This window comes from Leucopleurus acutus, assembly GCF_964270905.1.
Source record: "Leucopleurus acutus genome assembly, chromosome: 13".
In the NCBI taxonomy this organism is placed as follows: domain Eukaryota; kingdom Metazoa; phylum Chordata; class Mammalia; order Artiodactyla; family Delphinidae; genus Leucopleurus; species Leucopleurus acutus.
In genome coordinates, this window is record NC_139155.1 from 52,401,254 (window position 1) to 52,425,083 (window position 23,830).

General features: G+C 36.4%; 1 protein-coding gene across 2 annotated transcripts in view; it reads right to left on the minus strand.

Moving 5' to 3' along the window:
• GREB1L (GREB1 like retinoic acid receptor coactivator) overlaps nt 1-23,830 on the minus strand; it is a 264,160-nt gene that overhangs the window by 129,234 nt on the left and 111,096 nt on the right. For both annotated transcript variants that reach the window (XM_082853112.1, XM_082853111.1), the window contains exon 2: nt 6,754-6,861. The gene's annotated coding sequence lies outside the window, so the exon portion shown is untranslated. The remainder of the gene's footprint in view (nt 1-6,753; nt 6,862-23,830) is intronic.

Consider the following 23,830-nt stretch of genomic DNA (forward strand, 5'->3'; position numbering starts at 1 on the left):
AGACCAAGAAACTCCCATTAAGAGTTGGCATTTCTACTACTACCTTCTAGCATAAGACTCCAAAGCATTTTTTGCCAGTTATGATACACTTGTACTGACCCAACCATCTCCCTCAACAAGTTCTTTTGACCAAGTAAAAATATTTTCAAGGTACTGCACTTGGGCTATTAATAAAGGTTGACTTTTAATACCAACTCTCTGGAGAAGGTAAGCATTAATTGTTTTAAAAGTAGTTTTTAAAAGGTTTCATCACAGTTAGTGACTAGTAAGAACAAGATGAACTCTGATTTTTTTTTTTTTTAAATCATGTACAGTTGGCCTTTGGTAGCAGCAGGTTTCTGCACCTAACCATGAAATCAGTCCTCAGTTGGTTAAATCCAAGGACGCAGAAGCTGGCAGATGCGGAGGACCAACTATTCTAGCCATTTTAAATAAAGGACTTGAGCATCCGTGGATTTTGGTGGATTTGGTGGATTCTGGAACAAATACTCTGTCGATACCGAGGGAGGGCTGTAGGGTGTAAAAGAAAAAGAACTGAATCTAAGACACTAGGGTTGCCTGGTTTTAATAGCAAATTAGGTTATGGAGCAGGTAGATGGGAATATATAGTTTTTAGAAGGTTTCAAATTTGTAGTTCCAAGCTTTGTCTACTGAAAAGTCCCAGAAGCAATGACAATTCAATAAACAATAAGCACTTCCTAGTACTCTGTGGTTTCCTACTAGCATACTCACTGAAAAGAATCAAGTCTCCCTGAAGGCTCCAATTCCAGGTCTGGGGCAGGAAATACCACATTTGGAACTACACATTATGTGGTTGGTTGAATCCGTGGTTACCAAGGACTGACTATGGGACTTGAGCATCTGTGGATTTTGGTATCTGCGGCAGGTCATGGAACCGACCCCCCCAGTGGATACTGTGGGACAACTGTACACACTATGATCTTTGAACATCTTGTGCCAGAAAGCAAAGGAGCTATCAGAGACTAATTGGTCATGTCAAAAGACAGGAATCAACATGAAGGGTTCCCATGGGCCAAAGATGAGAGAAATTGAACATAAAAGAGAATAAATGCAATGGACTGAAGCACATTTAAAATATAAAAATGTGCAAATTAATTTTGCCTCTCAAGTAGAAAAAGAGAACTCCTCTTGGGAAAAAAAAAAAAACCAAACAAAGCACCTGATTTCATGCTACTAAAAGGAAAAGGAAAGAGTGAAACATTTATCCTGCTCATCCTATACTCTGAAGAATCCAAACAGCCCTGGTTCTTGAGAGTTTTTATTTTTTTGGTGAAGAATTCCAATTAATAAATGTAGAAAGAATGACAGAATTTTAAAATGATCACTTCGCAGCCCTTAATGCAAAATTCATTTAGGCAATGAGAATAAGTGAAACCATTAGATAAAAGGTTGATGCGGAGGGGTCTGTCACCTCCTGAACCACTGATCAAGTTTAGCATCACTAAAAGTGAGGCAATGAGACACGTGTGCCTCCCCATGGGAGACAATATGAAGCACACACACTACCTAGGACGTATTCCTGCCAAAGGATGTAAGGAATGTAGTCAAACTCTAGAGCTAACTTCCATTTATAGGATGGAGGACCAAGTTAAATGAAACCAAGTGGAAACCAGCAGATTCAGAAAGAGGGACAGGTAGACAGAGCAACTGATCCAGTTTCTGCAAGGAGACAAGGTTATCTAGTTTGTAGGTGATGGAACTAGAATTCAAATTTAGACTCAAAAGCCCATGTTTTTATTTTCCCCCACTAAACCAAGCTATTTGAAATAGAAAAAAAGGTGAGAGTGAAAATGATACATTCTGCTTGTGTGTGTGTGTATGTGTGTGTAGTTGTCTTCGGTCTGATTTTTTTTTTTAAGGCACAATTTATTGACTGTGCCAGGCATAGTACTAAATAGACAACTTCGTATAACTTGTCAGTGGTTTGTTATCTTTTTCTCTATAGATGTTGTCACCCACTTTCCAAAGTTTAACAATCATCCACCCAGGCAGGCAGCATTTATAGAAATCCCACTATTGAAGTGGTTAAGCACACAGGCTCTGGAGTCACATGACCTTAAGTCAAATCCTGCACCTACTACCCTGCATGATATTGGGCAAGTTACTTAATCTCTCATCTGTAAAACGGGGTGGTACAATCAACATCATAGGTTTTTGTGAGAATACATGAGAAGTTATACACATATAATATTTTTAGAATAGTGCCTGGCACAAAATAAATGTGCAGAAAATGTTAGAAGTAATATGTGGGTTTTTTTAAGCTTGTGCTACATCGAGGATACTAAGAAAAGTTGAGGCACCTCCTTGTATGTGTTGGGCACAGCAGTAGATTTGGGGGCATTGTTCTGGGAACAAATGACCAGCAATGTAAAAATTCCAAAAGCTGGTATTTGGTGGTATGTACAATTCACTTATTAAGAAATTTTACAATCATCCATACAAATCGTTATTGTCCTTTATAGCTATCAGATTCTTTGACTTCATATAAAAAAGTTACTTGTTATAGGCATTACTGCTTACATGTCCTTTCTCTGTCAAAAATATTCACTGATGAGAGTGATAATGTGTAACTACTAGAGCAAGAAATCAAACACGGCTCTTTCAAGTTCTCAAAGAGTTTATAATTCAAAATTAAAAACAAGCGTTTATTCACAGTTCTCTCTTTTGTGCTTTTTGCATTTTATTTATCCATTTAAATTGATATTTGTTGCTCTTAATTAAAATTAGTTGGGTCTAGTATTTGTCTGACTCCCCCATTAAATTGCAATCACCTGGGGGAAAATATTGTGTTTACAGCTGGAGTTGAGTTTTAAAAAAAAGAATACATTGAGCTTTTTTGTGTCTTACCCAATTATACATTAAACAGGTTTGAAGAGATACTATCTCTTCCCAAGCACATTCCAAAAAAAGCACAAAATTAATGACGCATTCAAAACAAAAGTGTTCTATTTCATTTTTGTTCATCCTACTTGCTGAAAATCTTTAGAAAATGCAAACAGATTAAAACACAAAGTTTCCAACCTTTTTTAATAGTTCTGTACATTTAAATCTGGGTGACTTTCTTTTGACAGTTTCTGAAGCCAAAAGTATTTTAAGTACTGAAATAAAAACCTAGCCCTAGTAACTTTATTCTAAAATTAACTGTTTTTACCAATATACTTACAGATATGCAATACGTCTTAGATTGCCATAGAAATAATTACTGTCATATATGAACTAATTTCATAATGATTATGTAAAATCTGTCAAAATTAAAAGATAAAGGACAATGCTATTTTTCCTTTGTGACAAGGAGTTACGTGTTACTCTGGAAATTTTACTTTCTTCCTTGAAATACCAGAAATTCTTCTGTAAAATAAACACATCTCATCAAGACTCTCTGGAACTAGTATAATTACCAGAGGCAATCGCTGTGTTAGATCAAAGAAGCAAAACAATAATAGGCAAGGTGTGACCTCTACCATGTCACCAGAGACCAATTTTTCAACAGGGAGAAGAGTCAATAATCCAGAACAGAAAACATTAAATAACCAGAAATGCTTCCAAAGTGTGGCTTACCACATCCATCAAGGCTGCCACACTCAGAGAGTTAGGAGTCTCTATGGTTTCCGAGAGAACAAACTTCTGGGGATTTATCACAACAATCATTAAAATCTGCATAAAGCACCAGAGGCAAAAACCAATTTCCCAAATGCAGAGTAGAATTTCAAAAGATACTACAATGATTTTCCAAATTTCATAGGACGCTTTAACAAGTATAAGGGGAAGAACACAGATGATTAAATATTTTGCATGTAACATTCACTAATTTTTCTTATTTACCTATCCCCACTTAATTTTCCTAAGAAATTGTTTGGAAATCAGGCTATGAACATTAACCAGATAAATATAATTAGTAAGAACACATTAAAGACTTCTGCAGGTTTTTTGTTTTGTTTTCGTAATAATAAAACAAAACAGGGGCTTTGGTCTCCTTTGTAATATATGTAGTTGACTAATAAGAATTATAAGGGTGCAAAGAGGGGTAAAGAAATTCCCACTCTCAGTAATTACAGTCAAATAGAAATACATTTAAAATTGACTTTTAAAAAGCACCACGAATAAAACTGTTCCTTGGAATCAGCAAAATCTGACTGATTTTCTTAACTGCTACTGCTGTCTTCTTTCAAAATCAGATGTGAGTTAGGGACTGAACACACGTATCTGAATTATTTAACCTGCAAACACCCATTCAGCTGGTAATTCAGATAGTAAAAGAGGGGCTTAGCTTAAAAGGAAAAGCACTGGAAATTCAAAGCAACTGTGAACATTCTGGTCTTATAGGGATGTGTTACTCCTGCTGCCTTCAGCTTTCCACTTGGTCATCTGCTCCTGACTTTCCATCTTCTTATCTTATTAACATTGCTAATTGTATTTGTCAGTTTTGCCACAATTTCAGTGCTACTTAAACAGCTGTGGGTTTTCTTTAGGCAATTATCAGTCACTACACTTAGGTTTCTAAATTAGTTGTTGAAAGGCACTTTAACCTTGAAAAAATAGACACAGAGCACACTGCACCGTTAAGCCTTACATGTATGTACATGTGGCTTTAAAATGAATAATTATTTAAAAGGATTTAAAAAATCACACACACAAGTAATTCAAACTTATTGTAAAGTTATACATTAGCAAGAAAATGCTTAACAAAGCCTATTTTATACTACTCATCATTTTATCTTTTCCTCTTTACTACACGTATTGTAATACACACATTCTATGTCTAGATACATGTATATAGTATATAAACTGGGCTATAAAAATACTGCCAAATTCCTCTACCTTTTACTACCTATCTGCCAGGTGGCAACACCCTTCGAAAGTCTCCACAATCATATAAGTGGTATCTTGAAGTCACGGGCTGCATGGCAAAGAGTTCTTACCACATGCAGATTGCTCCACTTTCTCCATTTCCTTTCAAAGAGAAAATTATTTATTCTATTTGTTTTTCTTATTCTTTATTCTTGACTCTGACATTGTTTTTCTTCTTACTACTACAAAATGCACAAGAAACACAGTCAGGGAGAAATCCAAGTTTTAAAGTTATTCATCAACTGATACCCATTTCTATGAAATACAACTAAATTAAAAAAACAAAACTTCTGTAATCCAAAAATAAATGGCACATGAAGTGCCATGTATTCCCTTTGTATGTTAAAATAAAGTCAAAGAACTTTTTAGAGTTAAGTTTTGGAGTTTTTAAAGGTTTATAATATCCTGCTTTGGGGTCAGTCAACAGCTTGTTAGAATAATTTTAAAATTAATGTAAGCTCATTCCTTACCCACCTCCCCTCCCCACCCCAAGACATGCCACTTTCTGCTCCAAGGAAAGAAAAAGGTGGTATTTCAACAGTGTAAAATTCTTCACTGAGAGACAAACATTAAAATGATAAACATTTTGGAAAGCAAAGTACACTTCAAACCCTAACTGTTCTTTCAGACCTATATTGACTCTTATAGTAGTTGCGAACATTTGGTAAGGATTATCCTTCCATTAGACAAAAGCAAGCATTCCTTAGATAAATCAGGAGTTTTTGCCATGAGACTCATAAAACCTTTTCACAACACAGATTTTCAAGAGAATCCTTTAAGGTTTTAGGAGGCTGCTCCTTTTACTCAGTAACAAAATACACCCCATGGTGTCTCACTGACCCCACTCAGCTGTCCTTTGACCTCTTCAATTGTTGAAGCCTAACTCCAGGGCCCGCAGAATTTGCCTCCCATATCAAAAAGGCAATGTTGCTTCCTCCTAGCACCTGGTGTAACAAAACGCAACAGTTCTCCCTCTCTCTGTCTCCTCTGCTCCTTCTCAGACCATTTTCCAGATGTTCCAGGCCCAAATGTTAAGCCAATACTAGGTTTCAGGATCTGCGTGGTCACCATGAAGGAACAAACAGGGACCCAGCTAAAGTGGCAATGACCCTCTTGTTCTTTTTGGCCTCAAAAGGATACGATGGGTCATAAAAGAGGAAAAGATCTTTGGCCTCTTGGAAATGCCAGGCTATTGAAGCACGTTTTAACTTCCAAAAGGAGGGAGCCAGTCTTGGGTTATGCCCTGAACAGACAAGAGTTACCTAAACAGTATTCCTAAATTCTCAATTCTAAGCACACTTTTGATTTTCTTTGACATAGGAGGGAAAAAAGGACAGTATCACCTTTTTTTCTTTTCTAAATTAAAAGGCTTCCAAAAATAGAAAAAGAAAACTTTTATAAAATTTTTAAAACATACATCTCAGGATACTATTATATGATAAAAAGTTTAAATATATGTGGTCACTAGATATGGTTTGGGTTTTTCTGCAGAGGCCAATAATCTAGATGTCTCTTTTGTTAGACAACTTGAAAGATAAAACCACAATCAACAAAGAAGAATCGAGAACTGAACTCTTATTGTCTTAATTTAGGTATACAGGAAATATAACACAGAGGCTGTTGTAAGAAAAAAAACCTTGGAGCTGAGAAAGTGTTTTGTTTTGGGTGTTTCTTTTGTTTTTGTTTTTGTTTTTTGGTGGAGAGGATGGGGGAGGGGAGAGGAAAGCAGGGAGGAGAGGAAACAGAAGGAGAGGAGCTCTTAGAAATATCTGCTTCATCAGTTTAAGTACCAAAGACAGTAGCTTTATCTAAATTCTAAATATATGCCAAAAAATATTTGCTCTTAAAAAATTTGGAAGGGGGCATATTATAATTGTACAATACCTTGGTTTATTTATTAACATTTTTGAATCACGTTCATGATTAAGTTGGGCTGTCAACACTTCAGGGAGCCTGTTGCCTAGATTTTACTTGTTTAAAGCTTTTTTGTACCTGCAAAAACATAAAAAATAATATATACGTAAAGACATGAGTTAATTTCCAAATGCATTATATTCCATAATACGGTAATTTAAATATTTACAATTCTACAAAAATTCCAATTAGAAATGGATTATCAAACTCTTACACAACTCCATATGTCATAAATGGCAAATACAGATATTCCTCCTTCTTTATATACTCAAAAAGAATTTCTTTTCTGAAGAGTTCCCCCTACTAAATGTAAGTTGAATAAATCTGTTAAGTCTGCATTTTGGACAGGTGTTACCATAATGCTTAAAGCCCAGAGACTATTTTTATTTTCAGAAATGAAATTAGTGAAAGGTAATTTCCTTACCCTAAGGAGTTTGAGTTTTATAATCTCTGGTGCTTGACCAAAATTTACCTTCCCAAAGAAGTATCAAAAATTTAAAACATAACTATATTGATTAAAATTATTTTGCTACTTTTTGAAATGAATGCTTTAATAATTTCCAAGGAAGAAAGCCTGCAAGAATAAAAAGAGCTACAGTTTCCTACCCTTTTGAGTAGTGTATTCTTAGAAGAAATTAAATAATTATAATTACATATAACTGGTTGAAAATTACAGTGTGCATATTATTCTCTCTGCTAGATTATAGTCAATATAAACTATTGCATGGAAAAAATAGAAAATACAGTCATAAGGCATCAAGTGAAATAAAAACTATTTGTCATTGTTTTTTACATAACTTAGAAGTGTTTCTATTTTGTTACTGTGTCTAAAAAGAAAAGAGGATTTTCTTAAGAATGTTCTAATTTCAAAATGCATATTTATGGCACTAAAACATTTAAAGTTATATTAACGTATATTTCTAAAAAAAAGGCTTTCATTTTATTCTCCTTTTATGCCAACTTGAAAGAGAGAAAAGAACCATTTTAGATTTTGAAATAAAAATATCTTACCTCTCTTACTGTCAGAAGAACGTCTTCAGGCAAAAGAACAATTAAAAATGCAAGTCGCAGATTTTCAATCTCATGTATTTTGCACCCACCCACCCACAAATAGACATCTTTTTGTAAGTCAGGAGTCTTGCTCCCTCCATCCGAACCCAAGATTACCCCATATGGTCAGCAAGGTCAAACTGCATTACTGCCAATGAAACTATATGACTCCACAAGGACCTTAATGATTTTAAAAAAAGGTCAGTAATCCAATTCCAATTGCCTCAGAGTCTAAAATTGCTAATTTTTGGCCACGTGCTGCACACTTCACCTGCTAGTAATGACATTTTTGTATTTTCTTCTAATTACTCTCAAAGCTAAGACCTTTGGCCCCGGGCCACAGACCCCTACTCAGGCTGCACACATTCTCTTAAACGACCTGATCCTTTGTTGTCACTCTTACTCTTTCATCTATTATTTACACCCATAGAGAAGGAAGATACTCCACCATTTGTATAGCTTAGAGCTTCTAATCATCTTAATTTCTTTGCCTTTCAACCTATGGTCTTTTTCATAGACGAACGCCAAAAACTTTGACAAAATCATTTTTTTCAACCGCATACACACACCACCTTCCCCTGTCTTACTCCCCGGCCAACCTCCTTCCTGTTCCTTCTCTACCACAGAAGGGACTTTGTATCAGCTGGGATTCACAAATTTTGACGTTCACCAACAAAATGAATTTCTAAATATAATACAAAATCTCCGCCTTGCTCTCACAGATCAATAACGATTGTATTTCTCTCATCAAAGAGCCTATTAAATTAAGTGGAAGGTTACTTAAAATTACTTAATGTCTGCCCCCCAGCCTCCCTAAGGCATAAGCATAGAATTTTCAGAATTCCACTGCAAAAATATCAAAGAAACTTCAGTAAACAGTAAGGATGTTAGTTATGTAGCTGAAACTTTTCAAACGTTTTATTATCTACAGATGCTCAAATGCTTAGAAGAAAAGAAAAAAAAAGAAAAGAGAAAGGAAAGCATAACAAAAAATTACATATAAAGAATATTTATCTGTAATATATTACAGATAAAAGAATTTGTAAATCTTTACCACATTTTAAAAGACTAGTTCTCCAAATAGTAAAATCCTTACATAAAACATTCTATATCTTTGTAATTTCCCAACACTTTTCCCACACCTTTTTTTAAAAAAAAATGTCCAGACACATTTTGAAAATCCAAAGCACAGAATTGTTTACCATGATGCAGATGTCCCCTTCAGATCACAGCAGCCACCCCAAGACTCTGATTTCCAAGATGTTTATAAAGGACATATGATCCATCTTTGCTCTCTCTTCCTCTATTGCTCAGCTTACTCTTGATTTCTAACAGTATTTCCTTGTTGTCTGTCCTCTCTGCAGACCCTGAAACCCCTTGTCTTTTCTTATTTTCACCATTTGCTTCAACCAGCAGTTCACTGGAGACCCATCCATCTTGTAATGCCTAAAGTGACAGATGCTCTCAGGAACCACCACACTGCTGAGTGAACAAAAGATAACATCACCTCTAGGAACTCCAGAGAGAAATACAACTGTAACCTTAAGACAGGGGCTGACTTGACAGACATTGGACCATAAACCTCTTCTAAGCAAAAAAGAAAACAATTGCCACACACACAAAAAAATCTGACACAATCAAAGGCAGAAAAGAGTGATTATTTGTGGATTGCCTTTTCACTCTGCAGCTCACTTTTCCCTCCTCAATGCTTTTATATTGGGGCAATTCACTTGCCAAGAGGCAAGAGAAGGTCTTGGGGAAAAAAGCCTTCCTCAAGTATCTTCTTTCATTCAACAATATTCAAAGTGAAATTCATTTACATGTGTGTTTCAGTAAATCTAAGGCTTATGATACAGCATCCTTAAGGCTGACCCATCTCGTTTGCATAAAGCAATATCTAGACTCAGGAATGCTCGCTCAGTTCTGCCGCTGTGAAAGGCATATGCATACTTTGCAAATTAAAAACACGTTAGAAATTAAAAAGCAATACATAACACAATGTCAACAATATGTGTAGCTCATAAAAGAAGCTCATCATTCATTCATCAGACAACCTCCAACTTGGGTTAAAGAGACGGTTAACAAGAGGATTCTGGGAAGGACTACAGCTCTCTTTTTTAACAAAGAAAAGGTCATATTAACATCTCCCAGCAACAAACTAATGACATGGATGCTGTAGATGCAGGGGACTCTGCTTGATGTCACCTAGGTTTTTTTGGGTTTTGGTTTTCATTTTTTTAAGTATCTTACTTAAAATCTTCATGCAGCTAAAGACAAATTTAAACTCTAACATTTAAATTTAATTTTAAATTAACTCTAACATTTAAATACAGTGAAGGGAAATTTTAGAAGAACAGAAAAACAACAACTGATTTGGAGGGCAATTAAGAACATTGTGATCAATGTCAATTATGAGGATTAACAACCCGTTTTTATAACAGATATCAAGGAACACAGAACTCTGCTGCAGCTAAATTCATCATCATTTTCAAACAGGGTAAATGATACAAATATCTTTGTTAAATCGAAAATAAAGAGTCAAGTGCTCAAGAAAAGTTCTGTCAACCTTATTTCTAAGAAGAAATGGCAGCATTTACAATGGCATTTCTTTAGTACAAATATTTTAATTTTTCTTTAAAATTTTTGCACAAAAAACCTTTAAGTTACACTTATTTTTCTTTGGAGTCACTAATGACTCTTCTCATCCCTATTTTACTAAAAAAAATATAACATTTAAAAGATACTTTATTTTATCTCTTGCATTTGGATTATTTGTTGGGTAAAAGAAAAATTTTCAACTTGATAAATCAACATATCTTTTTCTTAAACATTGTTTTATGTTTCCTTTATTTCCTCAAACTCTTCAGTGTATCTGCACAAATAAGATAATACAAATATTTCACAATCTCAGAATTTTCTGATTTTTATTTTAATACTGGCAAAACATAATGCATATAAAATAATTAAATGAATATATACAATTAGGTAACTCAATGGGGAAAAGATTAAGTAATTACAGACTGCTTATCAATATATAAAGGACTTGTTCTAATATGGACTTGATCTTTAACTAGACAACTTTGTTTAATACATATTGACCTTAGGTAATCCCCCCAAAACTGCTGGTCCAAAAGCACCACATCGTTCAACACTATCAAACTTTGGCATTAATATCAAGAGAGAGACGTGACCTTGAAATGACAGTTCCATTGCAGAAACTCAAAAAAAGACCCAATTAAAAGATCTACTTTAAACACAATAGGATCAATATTGCATGCAGGAAAAGTACACCCCTGTGGAAAGTTCTTATTGTCTGATCAGAAACAAAACAAAACTTTTCTTTTTTCAGGGCCTCCTCCAGATCACAGTCAGTGCCAGAAATCCACACAGGAAAAAAATCCATCAAAATGAAACCCTAAAAGGGTTTACCCTTCACCATCCTATTTGCACTTCAAAACCCTGTAAGGCCTTCAGTTAAAGCCCAGGGCTGAACCATTTCAATAATAAGAGAGGTGGCCAGCAGTAATTTATCTCCCATTTGGCCTCTGGACAGAGCTGTAATGTCTAGGAAGCTTCCCTTCCCTGACTCGAACCCTCCCCCAAGTCTCAACCTTCATTTGTGCAGCTTTGGATCTGCAATACCTTATAAACAACTTATATGCCCCTTCCAATCAGATGCAAGAACAGTTTGTAACTCAAGATTTGAGTACATTTTCTTGGCAATGCTTTCACAAAATGGAATGCGGCTGAGGTAATCAGAGCATTGAAAATACCAGGTTAAATTTCAGGTTCTCTTTGTTGTAATAAGTTGGAGAAGAAAGAAACTTCCTTAACTTCAGCCTTTTTCTTCTCACACATGTTGATTGTTGTCAGAACTTCTTCAACTTTTTCCAATTTATACCTTGATATCCTTTACATTTTGGGCTACATCAGCCAACTTCCTGCAGTGATGTTCATGTAAATTTAAATCCTTGCATTGTAAAATATCTTAACAAATCCAAAAAAGTGGAGATTTCACAGGTCACAGACTCCTGGGTCAAAAAGACCTCAAAAACAGATATCAGACCACTATGACTCAACTGATTTATTCTACATTTGTTATCAAATTTGAACAGTAACTGTCATCACACGCACTCACCCAATTTTCCTCTAGTAAGATAAACACCAAACAATGTCAACAGTTATTTAAATTGAAATATAGGTTCCAGAAGTTATCATATGGGAAACAGTGAAGTTATTCCTTAGAAATGGAGAACATTTTGTCACTAGGCATGAATTTTCTATTTTAAAGTTATGTTCATATGCTTACTAGTATACAAAGAAGATGAAAAATATATGCACCCTTTCCCCTACCTGTTCATTGTTTTCTGTTTTCATTTCAATGACAGAAGTTTGTTTTTCTAATTGATTCTGATAAATTCCATCTGAATGCCACATTAACAACTTGCCCTAAATGATTCCACTATAGTGATTCTGGTTTTATAAGATGAAAACTTTCAAGTTATTTCATCAACTTTATAAATTTAGAGACTCCACAGGCAAATATAAAAGCATTTCATTTAAACCTAATATCAGTTAAGAGAAGTTTAAAAGAATAAAATTAAATATATGACTGATAGTTAAAAATACAAGAAACAGATTTTTGTTAATTAAAAGAAAAGAATTATTTATGTTTTAGTGATATTTATCAATAAAAAATATTTTCTTCCATTAAAAATGTATAACTAACTATCCTTACATCTTGTTAGCAAATATTTTTCATTTTCAGAGCTCCAAATACCACAAATTCTAAAACAACCAACTCTCACAGCCAATGACTTTACTACATGCTACCAGGTCAATGAATCTCAGATTTGTGCATGAGATAACATAAAAATTCAAACTGCATATATAAACCAAGAAAAATAGATAACTGAAAAAACCTACAGGACATGAATTTTTATATAACTGAAACAAACTTTGTCACTAATAATAATATTCAGGAAAACAAATTTCTTAACCTACCACATGACATTAAAAAAGAAAGCTTTCCTCAGAGAGTCAACAAGAGTAATTGATCCACCACAGAGGAAATATTCAATCTTCATTAAATATTTATTCAGTGCAATAGATTGTTAAGTCTATTTAGACATCAAAGAAGAAATAGTTCCTGTCTGGTAGGAATCGGGTCTTGGGAGAATTGAATGGAGATGAGAGGCAGTTCCACAAGTCATGACACTGTATTTCAAAATGACAACGCTAAAAACTGGAGGTGTGCTACAAAATGTATGCTACTACTTTGAAATCTGACACAGGGACTTCCCTGGTGGCACAGTGGTTAAGAATCTGTCTGCCAATGCAGGGGACATGGGTTCAAGCCCTGGTCCGGGAAGATCCCACATGCCGCAGAGCAACTAAACCCCTGCGCCACAACTACTGAGCCTGCGCTCTAGAGCCCGCAAGCCACAGCTACTGAGCCCGTGTGGCACAACTACTGAAACCTGCGCACCTAGAGCCTGTGCTCCACAACAAGAGAAGCCACCGCAGTGAGATGCCCGAGCACCGCAACAAAGAGTAGCCCCCGCTTGCCGCAACTAGAGAAAGCCCACGCAGCAACAAAGACCCAACACAGCCAAAAATAAATAAATAAATAAGTAAATTTATTTAAAAAAAGAAATCTGATACAAAGAAACTGATACTTTAAGGGAGTATTAATTTTAACAAGTTTCGACTGGGTAAGTGAGCAACTTGATTTCCTATTAATGTAGCACAATAAGATTTGGATGTCCAAGATCTGCCGTTCCCAACCTTCCCACCATAGCCAAGTCACCTGTCTTCTCTGGGCCTGTTTCCATATCCATAAAATGAAGGATAAAAGTAATACATTTCCAGATCAAAAACACTATGGTTGTAATGGGGGAAGGGAAAAGATCCCATTCACAATGGCAACAACAAAAAGAACACTCAGGACTCATCTTAATGACGGACCTGTGATAACATTTTTTAAATGTTGATTTGGGTGATTTAGTGAAAATTTACACACAGAGAAATATGCTGAGTGGAGAAGCCTAATTGTAAAATTACTTGTTTCTCAAACAAAATAATAAACAACACAATTCCAATCAAAATAACAGTAGAATTTGGGGAGAACATTATGAAAACATCCATAAATTCATAAGGAAGATTATCAAAGAAAAGATGGGAAAAACATCTTTTCAAAAAAGGTTATAAGGGGAGGCGAGTCAAAATAAATGTTAAATTATAACATAAGAGCATTTGGCCATTAAATCCATGCCATTAAATCCAGTGAATATTTTTCGGTTCTCATCTAACATTCCTTCTGAGTATATTTCTTGAAATTTCCTTTCCTTCCACTGGATTTCACCTTACAACTTTCTGGCTTTCTTCCTTTCCTATGCTGCTTTTCAATTTCCTTTGCACTCCCATATTACACTACCCAGAAATGAAATGTTGGCATTCCACTGAGTCTAGTCTGTGGTAGCCATCTTCCAAGATGGACCCAATGATTCCCACCTCTTGTGTAATCCACTCCCACATCAAATCAGGGCTGACTTATGTGATCAATAAAATATGGAACAAGTGACAATGTGTGATTTCCAAGGTCATAAAAGACATTGCAGTTTCTGCCTTGACCTCTTGGATCACTTGCTCTAAGACGGGGCAACCACTGTGTTGTAAGCACACCCAAGCAGCTCTCATAGGTCCTCATAGGTAGGAACTGAGGCCTCCTGCCAACAACCAGGACCAACTTCCCTAGTTGCTCTCCTTGCCTCCTCTCTGGCACACTCTAATCACTTCTCTGCATCACAGTGCAAATATAATCATGTCAACTCTTTGCTAAAGACTTTTGAAGTTTTATACTGCTGAGGATAAAAATCAATATTGGAAATGTCCCTGCCTAGCTCTCCAGCCTTATCTTGCACTGTTCTCTTCCTAAAGGCGGTGCTCCAGCAACACTGACCAACCTTTAGACACTTATGTTCCTGCTGCCTGTGATACCACCCATCCTTTTACTTTTGCCTACTTAAATCACCTCATCCTTTAGATCCCAACTGAAGCACTGCTTCCATAATCTCCTCAGCCCTTTGCTGAAAGCTCTCATAGAAACTTATTCATCTCCTGCTTAACTTTTAATTCACTTTTGAGCTATATAATTTGATGATAAATTGTTTTAATGTTTGCCTTTCTTCCTAAATTCTAAGCTACATTGAAAGTAGGGACAATGTTTTTGGAGTTTTGCCTATTACTGAAATCACAGCACCTATTGTGGTGTCCTCCTACATAGCAGGCACTCAAAAATATTGTTTGAATAATTTAATAACTTAAAATACAGGGCCGGCACATGAATGAGAAGCTCATTGGTGACAGTCCAAAAAAACCTTATTATCTATAAGGATTATTATGTGATAATTGAGCATTATAAAACAATAAAGGGAAGAAGGAATTGTTCATTTAATTATACTGAAGTAATGATCAACAATTTATAAAGTAACAGCTAACAAACAACTTAGAGTAGACACTAAAAATAAATACCAGACAGACAAAAGATTAAATTTAAATATCTATACCTAAATACATTTATATGCCTACCCACATAAGACCAAATAAAAACTAAGAGGAAACAGAATTAAATATTTTTTACACTGATATTTATCATGTACCAAGATTTATTATGGTATCATAGTGAGAATTTAGCTTTCTAAGCCTGGAAATCACAAAGGGTAAGATTGACAGATTTGACTAGTGAACATATCAAACTTCCATATATTTAACATCTAAAACAAATAAAAAGAAAAACTTTTCTAGCTAATGAAAAGAGTTAATGTCTACTATGTATATAATAAAGTAGAACATTAATATCCCCACTCCTGGGCACAACTTACTATTCCATCTATAGGGAAAGAGTTAAGCACATTATAGTAACAGCAACAACCACTACCATTTACTGAGTACCTACCATGTACCCCATGTACATTGTCTCATTTAACCTCACAAATCCATCCATAAATGGAATTCTATAAAGCTATAAGAAGTATATTTCTGACATAGAACTATGTTCATAATATATGAAATGGAAAATATAAAACAGTAGGTTCCCATTTCTTTTTTTTTTTGTGGTACGCAGGCCTCTCACTATTGTGGCCTCTCCCGTTGCGGAGCACAGGCTCCGGACGCGCAGGCTCAGCGGCCATGGCTCACGGGCCCAGCCGCTCCGCGGCATGTGGGATCTTCCCGGACCGGGGCACGAACCCGTGTCCCCTGTATCGGCAGACGGACTCTCAACCACTGCGCCACCAGGGAAGCCCGGTTCCCATTTCTATGAGGAAAGAAATACATAAGTAACCTATTAAGATAAAGAGCTAACAATATAAATCCAAACAATGTGATGTAAATTTAAGACAACCCTCAGAATGGGAGAAAATATTTGCAAACGAAGCAACTGACAAAGGATTAATCTCCAAAATATACAAGCAGCTCATGCAGCTCAATGTCAAAAAAACAAACAACCCAATCCAAAAATGGGCAGAAGACCTAAATAGACATTTCTCCAAAGAAGACACAGGGAGGGGGAAGGGTAAGCTGTGACGAAGTGAGAGAGTGGCATGGACATATATACACTACCAAATGTAAAACAGATAGCTAGTGGGAAGCAGCTGCATAGCACAGGGAGATCAGCTCAGTGCTTTGTGACCACCTAGAGGGGTGGGGTAGGGAGGGTGGGAGGGAGACGCAAGAGGTAGGGGATATGGGGATATATGTATACATATAGCTGATTCACTTTGCTATACAGCAGAAACTAACATAACATTGTAAAGCAATTATACTCCAATAAAGATGTTAAAAAACCCACAAATTTATGTAAAATATATAAATACTGGGTGATGTGTTTATAGAATGTAATTTTTTTCTTCATGCTTATATTTTCCAATTTTCTATAAGAAGTGATTTCAAATTTTATGCATGCTGCAACTTAACTAAGCTCTGTTTTCTTTTATTATTATCAACATCATCACCATTACTATCTTCATTGACTTTGAACATCTGATATTTGCAAAATATTGACTTTCTTATTTGACAAGTAATACCTTTCCACATTATAGGTTTATTGTAGGCAAATGGACAATGACTAAAACAGTTTTATGAATGTGCACATAGTAAAGACTTATAAATAAATACAGCTTGTCCTAATACCCCATAAGATATCATTTTTACTATCATAAGCCAGTGAATTTGTTAAATTTGCTTGCTTATGTGGAACTTTGAAAAAATTTTCCATGACAATATGGGAAATAGTCCAAAACTGAAAACCCCTAAGATGAAAGACAAAGTTCACAGGAAAAAGTGTCAACTGGGTTTTTTTTTCCCAGTACAGATGTTTTTAGACTTTCTCCATCCATATCCCAAATTCCCACTCCTAAGCCTTCCTCTACTTCCTATAAATGTTCTACCTTTCTTTAGTCCATACTTGAAAAACATGGGATCTAATCAGTTGTTAATTATTGTCTTTGCTGGTGACTCTTACATCTAAATCATTGGCCATAAAGTCTTTTCTTCTGAGTTGCTGCTCTCCCCTCAACCTCAGTATGACCATTCATTATGTCTAAAATTAATGTCTAAAACAAAACTCATTAAAGTAAAAGCTATTCCTATTTTCCAATTTCATTATTTTCATTTATTCACCTAGAAAGTACTGGGAACTGTGCTAGAAAGGATGATAAAGGCAGTCCCTAATCTCAAAGAGATCCCAATTTAAAGTGAAGACATCTGTACATGCATAAATGTTTAGTAGCAGTAAGAACAAAGTACTATGAAAGCACAGAGAATGTAGCAATTCTGTTTAGAGAAATGAAGAAAACATCAGAGAAGAGATAAGATATGAGTGTCTTTAAAGGATAAAGTAGGAATTCACCAAATAGAATTGGGAGGACCTCCCAGAGCAATATAACAGAATGTCAAAGGCATGGTATATTTTTAAAATACGGAAAAGTTCATTGTTGGAGGGCACTGTGGCAAGAGAAGAAAATTTTAAAAGTAGGTTGGGGCCAGCCTGCAAGGGACCTTATACGCCAAGTTAGGAATTTGAATTTAATCCCAGACGCAGGAGAAAGCCAATGGAAGTTTTCAAAAAAGGAATTAACATAATCGGATTTTTTTTTTAAATAGAAGGTAACCCTGGTGATAGTGCCAAAGTTGGATTAGAGATCAGGAAAGTTGGTTGGAGACCAGATAAAAGGTTCTGCAAGAGTCTAGGAAGTGGTGATGGAGACTGCCCACAATCAGGACAGAAGGAACAGAGAGGAGGGGCCCTTTCAGTAGGCAGTTAGAAATTCGGGACTCAGGAGTGGGGACTGAACAGACAGATCCTGGAGACAGACAGCTGCCATACAGATAACTGAAAGCAGTACTGGTGAGATTTCCTAGGGGCTGCGGCTGTTGAGAAAGCATGTGGAGTAAGAAGTTCAATGAGGGAAGCCCAAGAAACATCGTCATTTCACTGTCAAGCAAAGGCAGAGGAAAACCCAGCAAAGCAGGTGGAGAAGGAGCAGTAGGAAGGAAACCAGGAACCAACGGGGTTGTGAAAGCCAAGGGACAAAAGGGTTTGGAGAAATGGGAGGTGGTCAACAGTTTCAACAGGTAAGAGAAGTCAAATAGGATCAAGAATGAAAATGTGCCATGGCGTATAGCAATAACTCTTCCAAGAAGTATGGTGAACTAGGATGGAAATAAGTTGGCAGCTGTAGGAAAGGTAAAATGGCAGGGGAGAGTAATTAGAAGGAGGGATGCTTGTAGGAGGAGATTCTTCCCTCAAAGAAAAGGGAGAGGTGACAGTACCGAAGAGAGGAGATGATTAGTGGAATAAGGTCCTAAAAGGGATAGAGAAGGGAGAGAGGAACAGCAATGGAAGCCACCCATACATGGCAGAACCACAAGACAGGAGCCTGGGTCCCTGATGACAGCAGAGATGCTTTATCAGCCTTAGACAATTACCTCCAAACTTTATGTGGGAAAGAAATAAACTTCTAACTTGCTGTTTAGTGTATCCCGTCATTTGCAGACAAAGGTAATCCTAACTGATATAGGAGAGAAGGGTGTTGAAAAAATAAGCAAGCACCTCTCAAAAGCATGAAATAGCACAGTATATACAGAAGACAAGACCAATCTGGCATTACTAGACTACCAAGTGGGGGAGAGAGAGGGGGAGGAAAGGAAGCCATGTTTTTAATCACTTGACCATGTTATCCTTCATGCAATTACATACAATGTATTGAAGGCCCAAGTGTGAGGAGTTGAGACTGGATACTGTAGATAAAAAATAGCCACACAAAAGGGCGTTAAGCAAAGGACTGATATGTTCCACGTTTCGGCTTTGAATAAATTCCTCGAGTGTCAGGCTGGAAGGGGATCGTGAGAAGGCAAAACAGCATGCTGTGAGAGTGTTGAGAAACCTCTACTATAGTTCTGGGGAGAGATTATGATGCCTGCATGGGTGCAGTGATGGTAGGGTTAATACTTAGGAATTAAACACTTAGGAATTAAATAATTCCTAAGGAATTATTAGGAAATACTTAGGAATTAAATCATTAGGAATTGGTGACTAATGACATGGGCAAGCAAATCAGGATGAAGCTTAGGTCTCTACCTTGCCTTGTTTTTCTCCATCGCCACCGTTAGTGCTTCAGTTCAGGCATGCCACGACCTCATGTATTCAATTAACAAATATTTATTTAGTGCCTTTTACATGTCAGATCCTGCAGATAAAATGGTGAACAAGCTAGAAATGGTCTTTGTCCTTGTAGATCTTAGTTAGGGATACCAGTGCTGAAAGCTTCGCAAGTGCTGTCTAATTTCATCCTCAGAACACCCTAAGATATTAGTATTATGATTGTCTGCATTTTTCAGGTGAGGTAACCCAGTCTTATAAAGTTTAATCATTTGCTCAAGATCACATGGCTGGGCGTCCCTGGTGGCGCAGTGTTTGAGAGTCCACCTGCCGATGCAGGGGACACGTGTTCGTGCCCCGGTCCGGGAAGATCCCACATGCCGCGGAGCGGCTGGGCCCGTGAGCCATGGCCGCTGAGCCTGTGCGTCCGGAGCCTGTGCTCCGCAACGGGAGAGGCCACAACAGTGAGAGGCCCGCATACCGCAAAAAAAATAATGATAATAAAAAAATATATATCACATGGCTAGCCGATAAGTGGTGGTGTCAGGAATCAGACCCAGATCCATCTTACTTCAAAGCCATGTCTTTAATCACTTGACTAGGTTATTTCTCATGCAATTACATACAATGTATTAAATAGTATGACAAGCAATACAATGGTTTGGATCATTGCAGCCTCCTAACTAGGATACTCTTAAAGCCTTGGCATGTTCTGGCCAAAATAGTTTTTCTAAAATGCAAATTGGGGAGGATGATGGTGTCTTCTCTGATTAAGGGCACTCTGAGGAAGAAGATGAGGTTTTGAATGGAAGGTGATGCACTCAGGTCTTAGAAATATTGATTTTGAGATGGCTGTGAAATATCCAAATGGAGGTATCCAGCAGTAATTTGATAGATGAATCTGAAGTTTAGGGGGAATCAGGTTGGAGATAAAGCACTTGGCATCACTAGTTCTTAGAGGTCAGCTGAAGTCAAGGCAATTACTGGGACTCTTTAGGGGCTCCTAGAAGTGAGAGGAGCAGCCTGCTGAGAAAAGGGCAGTTGGGTAGAGGTTAGAAGAGAATGGAGTAGATTTGAAATAATTACTTAAGAAAAAGGAGACAGACTCAGTCTAGGATAGTCAAAGGTATAATTAAGTTGTATTTAGCGTTAGGGAAAACAAACTTATAGGGATATCAATCTGAGCGGTGGGAGGATTTTCTACCATAGCAATCACTAACTCAAGAATAGGAAAACTTGCCAAAATTTCATTATTTTACTAGTTTCTTTCTTTTCTCCCAGGGTGAGTTCCTGAATTGACTTGCTAATGAACACTTGACCTGTCAGGTTCTATTTAAGTCCATCTCCCCTTTGGACTTTGAAATTTTCAAAAAGTCCTTGGAGACTTGGAAAACCTTTTTTAAAAATCGTTTTTATTCCTAGCAACTTGCAAAGCATTGTGTGTATACTTGTTTTATATCTCCAGGTTGGACTATAAGGTCTCTAAGGGCAGGAACTGTCTCACGCACAGTATGTCCTCATTAAACGTTTGTGAGATTGGAAAGACTTTAATCTGTAAACCTCAATGTAGAAACTAACCAACTGTCTATTACTATCAAGCAGTGATTTTTAAGTTTTCAGACTTGGAATAAACAGTCTCTCCCTTCAAACTTTCATTCTCTGTTTTTCATCAAGAGGTAATTAGGATGCCTCCACCCTAGTACGTGCCATTTTGTCTTTGGAGTTTGGGTGGGCCCTGCGAGCAGCTCTTTAGGCTCTGTGACCATGGATGAGTTACTAAGCATTTCTTGGCTTCCTGAATCCTTGTTAGTAAAACTCAAGAGACTGGACCTGATGATTGCTGATGTCCCTTCTCATTCTAAAATCCAGAGATTCCATGACCCCTGGAAGACCTTTAAACCACACCTGAGAACCAATGCCTTATAAAATGCAGTTAAAACACGGGCTCCATGTTTTACCATCGGAAAATGGGCAAATAAATCTCTCTCCCTATAAAACTGGGTTATAATCTACAATGCATATTACTTCTAAAATGAAGACACTGACACTTTATTTTTAATTATTGATTTGAACACTGGTTAAAACATTTTATCAGATGCACATTTGTGTTTCAATGTAGGTTTACCCAAAAATCAAATAAAAGGGCGCTTTGGTAATAAAAAGAGAAGAAAGCTGGAAAAATATGAAACATCATCTTGGATCTCATGTGCACTTTGGTAACACCTTCCTTTCTTTTTTTTTTTTTTTCAGATGAGAAATCAAAGAGTGTGACTCAAGATTATAGAAGTACTAAATGGCAAGGCTGGCACTAGAAACCAAGCTCCTAATCATATACTTTTTTTTTTTAAACAACCAAATTGGTCAAAAATCCCTGAAAGACAAAAACAGATGAAGCTGAAATGCCAGTTGGTTGAGTTTAAACAGAGGCCCCACTTTGTTCTTTCCAGGTTTGATAATAAACAAGTCTAGTGATTAGCATGAAGGGCTAGCAGATGAAACATTCTGGCTCCTAAAAAATAATTTGTATTTTTGCACCACAGTTAGTAAATCAATTGTAAAAATTAAAGTAAACGGAAAACAAGGAGAATTAGCAAACCCAGAACACAATTTTCCTTCACTCTTTTGGAAGACAGATTGAAAAAAACAAAACAAAATCCCCATGGCTCCCTTCATTAGCAGCCAGGGTGGTGAGTCCCTTTGTAAATCCCACATATAAAGGCTCAGGGCTACCTGCAGAGCCTAGGAGTACCAATCACATTAGTGAAGACACCAGATGACCAAAGGAAGCCGTGAGGGTCTGGGAAAGCTAGTAAACAAAAGGCAGCATTCCAAATGAATGCCATTGCTAGAGCCTGCATTGTAAAATGCCTGGATTTAAGAACCCTAAAGCAGATTAGCTTAAGACAACAAAAGATTCAAGTAAGATACAAAGAACTCATTTTGACACATTAAGAAATTGTCTTCATTAGATCATCAGGTACTTAAGAGTAATTATTAAAAAAAAATAATTCCACTTAAAATGCGTTTGAGGCAGTGAGGCCTAGAAGAACAGGGCTCAAAAAATGTTCTTGAATACGTGTTCATGACCAAAATTCATGACCAGACACATGGGCCTTTTCCCTTTTACTCTTCCTGACATTTTAAAGGGCTATAATGACTTTAAAATTTGTTGTACACATCATTTCAATTTTACCACTCCACCTACGAGTGCTACTTTAAATACCAACTAGAAAAGCTCAAATCTCTCCAACTGTAAGTGACTTCTCTTCCACATTGTTAACTCAGTTACAAAGAAAATACGTAACAGTTTTGGGGTATGAACGGTCAATAAGAAAATAAGCAAAATATTAGGCCATGGTACAATTTCCTGAATATTTTCCATCACTTTACATGCTTGTTTCGCTTTTGTTGCAAAGTTTAAACTCAGATGCAATTTAGATACTTAAATGTGAAAATGTGGAAGGAAAACTTGCTTGTGGAGAAGGCTGAGATTTGCTGGTATTTGTTTTCTTATTGGACAGGGGGGCAATTAAGAAATTATGTTAAATATATTTAATAACTTCCACTATTGTTTGCTATTTTATTCACTAAAGAATCCATATTACTAAGACTAATAACACTGATGTAAAATAGAAACAATTACTTATTGAAAGTCCTGTAAAAGGACATGGCCACATATGTGTAAGATTAGACAAAATGGCCTTCCACTCAACATTTTCAGGTGTTCAGACCATCAATCAGTCTGAAATTGTACAAATGTATTTAGATACCCCCTTTATCAGTAGCAGATAAGCAGATGGGCAAAAGTGGTTCTGATAATTTAAACAGTCCTAAAATCCTACAGCCAAAATTGAGATATAATAATGATAACTTTTCCCTGTAAATTTTATTTTTTGAAAATTAACTTCTCATCGTCGGTTTTATTTGATTATAATAATCAACCCCTCACCAAAACCAAAAACAGCTCAGCTCCCACTTTCCCACTTTCCCTTTGAGAGGTGCTCCCAGTGTTTTGTCCGACCTTAATAGGGTCATAAGCAAAGCTGCACAGACACAGAAGGAAACAGTTTACACCTAATGGGCTGGTATCACCTGAGGCTTTTAGGCCAGGTGAAAACTTTTGACTTCATTTGTGTTCAAGTGGAAAAACATTGGAAAAGGTCCATGAGTCTGAATTCCGAAAAGCTTTTTGGCTTCCCCACTCTTCTAGGTTTAAACGTTATGTAATCATCATAATAAAATTATAGTAAGGTTTAAAATTCTTATAATATTTATACAAATAAATAATCAGCCAACCACCCTTATTTGACAGAGGAAAAAAGAAGTAGGGAGATA